We start from the raw sequence: 8,707 nt of genomic DNA, 5'->3' as shown, positions 1-8,707 counted from the left end.
CTAATGGGATGATGGAATGGAGACTGGAGAGTAAGGAGTGCGGGTTAGTGAAGTGGAGAGGCAGGAGTATGGGTTAACACACTCAAGAGTGACATCATCAATATGTTTGAAGGATGCAAGTTGACACCCGACGACATTAAGGTCGATTATGACAAGTTATTCTCTCCTATGGCAATGTAATTTTTATATATGAAACTTGTAATTTTTTTATATTTTGGTGGATGGTGTCCATAGTGCAAAAATGTGGTAACGGTTGTGGTTGTGGTAATGGACATGGTAATATGTTAATGGAGTGATGCTGTTATCATACCACCAAATATTGGCCTAAATTATGAAATATACTTGAAACGGCTTAAAACACGAGTTTTTTACATCTTTACGATGCGGGTAATATCGGTTCGGTAAATTTGCAACTCTTTCGATACGGTTGATACGATACGATAGAGCCTTGTTTTTGCACTATGATGGTGTCATGACATATATTTCTTGTGACTTATAATTTGCATCGTTGCATTCGACACATTATAAACTCTTTGATTAAGTTAATTATTAATTGATTACTTCATGTAGGAACAAGACATTTCAAAGGAAATTCGTAACCAAACTGGTTACACTCAACTATAATAGTATTCATATTTATGATGAAGGTCTTGTGCTCTGCTTTATTTTGCCTTCATCGCGAATATGTTCCTGTAGTAGGTTTCTAATAAAGATGCCTTTATGCTCATGAAATTTGAGATATCTGAGAGCTCATACATTAATGCTCGTCTAACAGGTTCCTGCAGTTTTCTTCTATGTCTGACTATATTCTTACTACTGGGGAACTATCAAGAAAGAATCGATACTTTAGATTAGAGAAGGTGATGAAAGGGAATCTTGCCTTCTACTTGTTTTGTATACCATACTACGTTAATAATGTTGGTCAATTGGAAGAACTTGAAAAAAAAATTTCCTTACACCTTATAGAAGTTGGAAATGATATTTCCACCGGCTTTTTTTGATGTTATGGTGCATTTAGTTGTACATCTGGCAACTGAGGCAAAAATTGCTGGACCAGTTCGATATCGGTGGATGTATCCTATTGAGAGGTATACTTTTTCTTTAAGAAATATACTCATGTTTGTCAATTATTCAAATACTAACATAGCATGTCTTATTCTATTAGGTATCTCCGAACATTAAAATCATATATTCGAAATCAAGCACTTTGGATTCTTAATTACTAACAAAATTATTTGGTGTAGGCAAACATATCTTCGTTGGAAATTTTTTATTGTCAATGACAAAGTTGGTGATAGCTACAAGCATTTTAGATGCGCGATGTTTTGGGTTATGGAGTAGTTATATGTGCACTTGTAAATTTTTGGACTTTTTCAAAGTGCCTTTCACTTGTAAATTTTTGCATGAAAACTTGTATATGGTAGGAGAATTATTTTGGAAAATTGGTTATGAAGAAACTTGTATATGAATTACGTATATTTTTGACACACGATAATATTTGGGACGTGTGATATTTTGGGATACGAATTAATATATAATGATAAGCGGTGATATTAGTTTAGTTGGTTATAAATTATTTATTATTTTAATTGTCTAGTTTATATATAGATTGTAGGTTGTTTCAGAAGATAACAAAGTCGTTGCGAAAAATGTGTATGTTTTTTGCAACGGTAATAGTTGTTGCTAAAAACATTAATAACAAATTTTACTTAATTGTTTTCCCTACAGTAAAGTCGTTGCAAAAGATTGACTATCATGTATTGCAACAACTTGAATTGTTGTGAAAAACAGATATTTAACAACGAAAACAGTTGTAGCTAATAAAGCAGAAAATTTTGCAACGAGCTTTTTTGTTGCTAAAAACGTTGGAAGGAATCGCAATGATACTTCTTTTGCAACAATAGAACTCGTTGCAAAAAACAGATACCTTTTGCAACCACCATAGTCGTTGCTAAAAGCTTTAGCTACGGCTGTATCCGCAACAATGGAATTCGTTGCAAAAATCATTTTTTGCAAAGAAATCAGGTTTTTAGCAACGACTTATTCTGTTGCTAAAAATAACTTTTCTTGTAGTAGGAGGAGAGTCAACGGAAGCATCTAACCAACTAGATGATGATGACGAAGACGAACAGGATCCATCGGACAACAATAAATCAACATTCAACAACTACAAATAAAAGGTATGACAAAGAACTGCGTGGGCTTTGATTCCTTCGGGATACATAGGCAGCTTAGTATTCCTTTGGGTACTAGGTTCAAGTCCATTTTCTCCCTCTTTTTTTATTAATCGTCTTTATCGACATTATCGTTGATTCGTTTCTTATTAATTTATTTTTTCATTCTTTTTAGTAAATATTTTAATAACGATGACAACTTGACAAGCAATGAATTTCGCTAATAATCAAGTAATCATCAAAGGTACGTCCGCAATATTATAGTACTTTTATATTATATAAATATTTAAAGGAAAAATAAAAATGGAACCGATGGTCCGACCCGCCCGTCCCGCGAGTTGGAACCGCCGGAACCGCTTCATGAACCGTCAAGGAACCGTTTGGAACCGCCCGGAACAGGAAACGGAACCGGAACCGGAACCGGAACCGTTCGCGACAGGTTCCAAATGGAACCGGAACCGGATGGAAACGGAACGGAACCGGCCCAACTCGGACCGTGGCCATGCCCAATTATAGGCATCCGAATCTATAAAGATAGATAAAGATGGATGATAGAACTTTGTCAAAGAGCTTATGTTGATAATATCTTTGATAAGTTAAATATAGATAAATTTAAGAAAAGTTTATATCCCATGTATCATGACATCTCTCTTAACAAGAAACAATGTCAAATGATATATGTTGAGCTTACGAGGATAATTAAGATTTCATGTGCTTAGGCCATGAAATTCATCATGTATATATGGTACGTACTTGAGTAGAATTTTTGTATCCTTTGACATTGATGAGAAGAAATTAGTCGTGCGCTTATATTCACCATAGGGCGATGATTAAGAACATCTTGTAGTAGCTTAGTAGGACTTAAAGATAAGTTCATAGTTTGATAGATGTGTTTGATTAAGTGAGTAAAAATTTATACATATGCTAGCTTTTAAAAGATAAAGACGGTTTTTATCATCATCAGGTTACTACCTATACTCTGAAAGAGATGTTAATTTGAAAGAGTTTCAAACATGGCATTCTAGCTAATTGTATAATTGAAGTTAAGTAAACTTGAAATTATGCAAAATTCTATTAGATTATGACCATTAACTAAACCATTGACCTAACTCAAGTATAAAGCGTTTTACAAGTGGTTTTTGTGCTGAAACATATAGGAGAATTGTTTTAGTTGTGTACTATTTTATTATTATAATAATTAGTCACAAAGTTAAAGCACTTTGATATGTTGATTTATTTTTATCAATAAAATTAGTGTTCTTAATTAATCTTGGTGTCGTATTAAATAAAATGTCCAAAGTATTTCATAACATTCGATAGGTTTGTCAGATACGTGATTTGATTAATGAAACACTATAAGTGAACTAAAGTTAATTAAAAAAATTTGTCTCTAGTCCAAATCATTAAGTTAGTCATTAACGATTTCTTTGTGGACTAGTTGTAAGTTGATTGATAGCGTAGTTTCATGGGCTATAGAGATTTAAAGATGTCTAGTCATTTACATAGGTATGTACAGAGATACATATTTGACAAACCCACTTGATAATCTTTAAAATTGTTTGGAGAATTTCATTATTATGAAACTATTCTCATATAATAATTATTCTATTCTCTTAAAATTCGCCAACGTTGTGCCGTAAAAGGATGCTATAAAGGGAATGCTCAGGTATGCTAAACGTTCAGTGGGAGTTTTGGTTATACAAGACCGGATAAGTCATCCTATTATAATTAGGATTGGTGTCTTTGGCCTCTTGAAGAGTTAAAACTGAAAATGCATAGTCATTCTCCAATGGATTACAAAAGTTAATCATTTGTTTCAATAATTCAAACTCAGTTTTCAAGAAATAAATTTAAACATTAGTATAGATGACGTGAGTCGTCATTATGCAATCAAATTTTGATTTTAAGTGACTTAAGGAATTGAACACACTTGTTCAAGGACAAATGGAAGGTTGAAGGAAATTAGTAACTTTTATCAAGTGAAATTACTATAGATTAATAGGACAAATTAAGGAGATAATACATTTGATCAATATAGGTGGTATTATGTTTCATACACGATTATATTACAAGAAATTCACGCATCAATGGTATGATATTTTTTTATATTTGATAATTCATATTAGATATGCATGCGATTATGTTTAGATGTTAAGAAATGATTTATTCTAATTTCACTTTACGCATCTATATTCCTACATTTGTGGTTGCTATTTCTTCGTTTCCTTATAGTGTGGTAATATACAGTTTTCTTACAATGATTAGTTAACGTAAGATGTTGATATCAATTTGTTCTCTAACTAATACTCATGAATGATAATGTCTTTGTTGGTCAACCTGGTCTTAATGTCTTTTTTATTCACACTAAAAATATTGTAGATTAATTTCATGTAAACTTACATATAAGGATATTGTCAATCGATTATTGTATCATCAACAATCGTTAAAGACAAGCACGCCACCATTACTGATCCCGTTGTAACCTCCCAACTTTCAAATTCTCAGTATTACTTTTATCGTTTTGAAATATTTGCTACATTACGATTAAGCTTATTTTGTATGTTACGGCTAATGTGTAAAACAAATATAGTCAAGTTGGATATTGTTTGAATCATTTAATCGTGTACTTTCATATAATTATCTTATTATAATTTTTTGATGTGTATAGTTCATTGTATGAATAGTCAAAACAACACATTGAATTGCGTAAAAAGTCAAATGTAACAAGTATAATGGAACAAGTAAAGTATTATTAAATTCTCCATTTTAAAATAAAAGTTTAGACTTTTAATTTGTTCTATTATAAATTATTTGCTACTTTATTAGACATTAATTGACTTTATTTTTTGCTAGTGTATTGGTCATCTGACTATAACTATTTGCTAGTGTATTGATTATTTGACAATATATTTTTTGTTGGGATGAGTTATCCCACATCGATAAATTGAAAATGGTGTGCACGCTTTATAAGCTATTAGAGACCTTCTTCCCATTGCCATATAGTTTTGAGATATTATATATCTCCTTGCTTGTTTTAAAAAGTGTGTGCACCTCGTATTTTCCCGTTAATTGCTGACATTCACAATAAGTCTAATTTAATTTAACATTTTTTACTAATTCATTATTCGACTATTATTATTTTCTAATGTGTCGAACATCCAACCCCAAATTAAAATTTTTGGTTTGGTGCCTGAACTCCTTAGTCCAACTTATGTAATCTTAATATCAACTATAATTATTTTAAATCAATGAATATACATCCGCATTCATAAATTATTTTCTCCACTTTATTCACGTCATAATTAAATATATATGAATTATGTAGCAATTATGTGGAGACAACGCACCTTTGTTCATCAAGGGACCTTGCAATTTGCCGACCACAAAATATTTTTTGACAGAAACACTTCAAGAAACGTGATTTGCATGTTGTGTAAGAAGTAGTTGTGCAACATTAAATTTGGACAATGAAATAAAATATAATTGTCAGTAGAAAGTTTTAAATGGTCATTTATCCAATAGTATTGTCCAGAATAATTTTATTTATTATCAATCTGATGTTAATATTGATTAATTCTAAATATTCAATCGTTTTATTTTTTTGTTCACAACACGTCTTAGCACATTGTTATAGATACCTACAGTAATCGATGAAAATGTGGTAAAGAGTACTGTCAACCTAAAATATATAAGAATTATATAATTTAGAAATCATCAAGAGATTATTCACATCAAATACACGATAGATAAAATTATTGAAGACATTCCACACAAATATGAGTTTGATTATAATATCTAATAAAATGATATTAAGTTATTGGACGTCAATTGATGGCGCACTAACATTACTTGATATCTCTATATATGCTCAATAAAATGATATTAAGTTTTTTATTATAACTTCTGAAAAGATTCAAAATACAATCATTGATAAAATCTCTCAATTAACTAAACTTACTTATTCAACTAGCCGATCTATAACTTTTTAAAGATAATTGAAATTTTAGAAAAAGAAATAGCGTAGCAAATGTGATCAGCTTTTTCTTAATAGTTCATAAACTTTGAAATAATTAATAATATTTGATTCTTTATAACTTGGTTCCTTTAATGTTAAATATTATATATAGGTCTGCAAAAATAGAAACAATAAATAAAAAAGTATAAAAATATTTCTAAAGACTAAAGTTATGAAAAGTTTGTAGCTCAGTTAGTTATAAGTGCAGGCTTTCATACCATAGGTCTTAGGTTTAAATCTGACTAATTTTTTTACAGTGCCCTGACGTGCGGGTGCGGAATCCAACTGAATCCGCCCTTGGTGATCCTTGTGCTTGCAATGATATGTGTGCTTCTAATTAGGTCATTTTAAATGGTTGTACATTTCATCTCCGTACTTGAGGATATGCGTGCTCCTAAAAATAAGGGTGATCTGTGTGCAAGGAGGAAAGGAACCCTCTGTGTGAATGTATGGAAGGAAGGACGATTGCAGATCGATCCTATTGCTCAAGGCTTTGCTCATCCTATTTTTAAAGAAATACATGGATGGGTTAAATAGATCAATTATAAATTGTGGAAATATGCGATTAAAAGATTCAAACAAGATCCTACTTGACTATATTTTTTCTTACAAATTAATCACAATATATAAAATAAAATTGAACAATAAATAGTGTCAATAACCATAATATAGGCAATATATCAAAACAGAAGAATATATAATAAGGAAATATTATGCACATAAAATATTTCCATAATCATGGCTAAATCAAACCCTATAATTTGCATATTACTGTAATTATTTTCTACCCATCTTTAGTAACGTTGTTAGTTTCTTAACATATAATATTCTCCCCAATGCTCTCTTTAATTAGGCAATTCATTAATTTAGTTTCTTGTAAAGATTACTCCCTGTTGTATTTATATATGATAGCTATTGTATGTAATAATCCACTTTTCATTTTAATAAAACCTATTACTTATAAGTACTCATTCCAATTCAGCACTAACGTCTTATGTACTTTTTAGACACTATTCATCTCTTATTCTTAATTTGTGTTTTATTATTAATTTATAAGTTAAAATATAGTCAATTGGGATCTTGTTTAATTTGTCTCAATGCAAGGATTATTCATATCAATATTCCATAATTCTTAATTATGTGCAATTAAAGATATTAAAGATTGAACAAGTCCATTGCATAGAATTTATAAAGTAAATGAGATATTAATAGTGAATTGGAAGGAGTATTAGATAAATTAATCGATCCTCTATTCTTAAAACCCATCGGCACCAACAAGCACCATGGCTGCCGCCTCAAACATCACCCCAAAAATCGAGGATCCTACCCAACCTTTCCTCTCTTTTTACCTTCAAAACATTCTCAAACTAACTTCTAAAAAGTTACCTCTCGTGGAAATTACAAATTGAGACCATACTTATTGATTATGATCTTCTAAAGTTTATTGATGGTTCCAAACCTTGTCCCAAGAAATCATCAATCCAAAATACCATTACTGGAATCCACAAGATAAACTCGTTTCTGGAGCCCTTATTGGTACTCTCTCTTCAACCCTTGTTCCCCTTTCTGGAATCCAAAATACTCCTATCTCATTTAAGGAGCTTAATGAAAAACTCATTAATAAAGAACTTTCTCTCAAACAAAACCGCTACCAAAACACCTTTCTTCTTATCGTCTCCACCATACGCCACACCAAATTCTTCCAATTCACCAAAACCTTTTGTTAACAATCTTGCTAACAATCTTGTCTATGACAAACAACGATCCCTCCTCTTAGCTCCTTGATCTCAATAATCTCTCCCTCCATGCCCCTTGTGACGACAGGGATGAACTTCTTGTTAAGGATGGTGTGGGCTTAAAAATTACTCATATTGGTTCAATGCATATTTCTAAACTTAAACGTAATCATGTTTTAGTTGTTCCGGCTTTAACAAAAAAAATATTATTTCTATCAACTTTGCTAAGATAATCAAATTTCAATAACCTTTTTTAATGATTTGTTTTGCATAAAGGAATTGAAGAATACTTTAGTTTCAAGGACGAACTAATGAACGCATTTATGTGGTGCGGTCTTCGCCTCCCCAATCCTTCGTTCTCTCCAAATCAACTACACTTGATTGGCGTCATCGTATTGGTCACCTGTCTCTTCATGCTTTTTGATAACTTATCTCTAAATTTAATTTAAACGTTTCATTTTCACTTTAGATTGTAACTCATGTTGCATCAATAAAAGTCACCGTCTTTCTTTTTCTCACTCTACTATTTCATCTACTCATCCTTTTATAATATATTTATATTGATTTATGGTCCTCACTTATTTATTCTCATGATAGATAGATATATATTATGTCATTTTTATATACCACTTTACTAAATACATATGGCTTTATCCTAACTAAATGCACCCGAGCAAGTAATGACAGTAATTTAAAGTTCGCTAATTTGGAGTCAAAAGACTAAGGGTGAAAGTTCGATTTTCGGTTCGGGTTTCACGTAAAACCAAATCAAACCAAATTAA

This window comes from Amaranthus tricolor, chromosome 6, assembly GCF_026212465.1.
Source record: "Amaranthus tricolor cultivar Red isolate AtriRed21 chromosome 6, ASM2621246v1, whole genome shotgun sequence".
Lineage (NCBI taxonomy): Eukaryota > Viridiplantae > Streptophyta > Magnoliopsida > Caryophyllales > Amaranthaceae > Amaranthus > Amaranthus tricolor.
This window is presented reverse-complemented; position numbering follows the sequence as displayed.